The 1,691-nt window shown below is 25.7% G+C and overlaps 1 non-coding gene across 1 annotated transcript; it reads left to right on the forward strand.

Moving 5' to 3' along the window:
* The first annotated feature begins 945 nt into the window (after positions 1-945).
* Positions 946-1,017, forward strand: NFIA_111550. The gene has a single exon. It is a non-coding gene; the product is annotated as a tRNA-His (tRNA).
* Positions 1,018-1,691: the final 674 nt, after the last annotated feature.

The raw sequence follows: 1,691 nt of genomic DNA on the forward strand, positions 1-1,691 counted from the left end.
AACATAATGTAATTTAATTAGTAATTAGTCATCTTTAGTTTAGATTAAAATTAAATTTAACTGTAATTACTATTGAAATCTTATCTATTAAATTTAAAAAAATAAACAATGTACTATCAATCAATTCAATTTAATCCATTTCATTTAGTGTCACCATCATTATTTAGTAAAGGCTTATTATTTTATAATGATTTATTTGTAGGTTTACAAAATATATTATCTAGTTTTATAGATAGTAATTTATGATATTATTATTTATTTTTAATTTTTATTTTTAGTATATTATTAACAATACTTTTATTTATTTTAGTTATCCAAACACAAAAAGGTTATTCAGTTAAAATGAATAACTTACCAAAGAATGAAAATTCTAAAAAAAGAAAAAGAAAATCTGAAAATGGAGATTCTGGCTCTCCGAAGGAAAGTAAACCTAAATTATTTTTTCCTAAGGAAGATGAGGATACTAATTCTTATAGACATTATATGGTAAAGTATGATTCGTATGTTAGAGATGAAATTAGTTTCGACCCTATAGGTACCAGGAAACAAGTAGAAGATACTTTTCCTAGTTTATACTCTGAATATAAAAAACATAAAGTAAATAATCCTGATTTAGAATGAGGAAAACTTACAGATATTTATTATTGTACATGGAATAAGCGGCCATTTGGAAGTTATAAATATTCTGGAGATGATCAAGGTTTTGCTGCTGTTTTTGAGTATATGGAAAGAAGAAAAGCATTAGTAGAGTCAGGACGTGTTAAGGGAAATCTTCCGATGGCTAGTTCTATGTGTAAAAAGGCTTGGGGTAATATCGATTTTACAACTTATGAGAAATATATCAAAATTATTGATAATGTAGCTAATAAAATAGGTAAATAGATATTTTGTATAAACTTATTATAATAAAAAAATTTTTATATTCATATATGAAAATATATGAAGGTGGGTGTAGTTCAATGGGTAGAACAGCTGTATGTGGCATAGTATATCCTAGTTCGATTCTAGGTACCCTCCCTAAATAACTTGATCATAAGGTCAAGTTATTCACATAAATTCAAATTCGTTTTCACGAAGAACAACATTTAATTGTTTTTTGTTAGATCTGTTAACAAAACATAATATTTCATTTGGAAGAGCTTTTTCAACTTCAACTAAAAAAGAAGATATAGCCACAATAAATACTCAAAAGAGTACTTCATTTATAACTTTAAAACAACCTTCAGAATGACAAGAAAGATGATATTTATCATCTAATGCTAAAGACATTGGTACTTTATACTTAATCTTTGCATTATTCTCAGGTTTATTGGGTACAGCATTTTCTGTACTTATAAGATTAGAATTATCAGGACCAGGTGTTCAATATATTTCAGATAACCAATTATACAATAGTATAATAACAGCTCACGCTATTATGATGATTTTCTTCATGGTTATGCCTGCTTTAATTGGAGGTTTTGGTAATTTCTTATTACCTTTATTAGTAGGAGGTCCAGATATGGCAAAAGAAAAAAAAGAAATGGATCTCCATGGGTTTAATATTAGATATTATAGTAATGATTTAAAAAAAAATAAATTTAAGGGATATTTAGCTGGTTTATTTGAAGGAAATGGACATATTAGTATTAAAAAATCTAGTAAAAAAAAGAAGAAACACAATCCAAGATTTTATATAACTTTTAATGTGA

This window comes from Aspergillus fischeri, genomic scaffold (genome assembly GCF_000149645.3).
Source record: "Aspergillus fischeri NRRL 181 1099437635597 genomic scaffold, whole genome shotgun sequence".
Taxonomy (NCBI): domain Eukaryota; kingdom Fungi; phylum Ascomycota; class Eurotiomycetes; order Eurotiales; family Aspergillaceae; genus Aspergillus; species Aspergillus fischeri.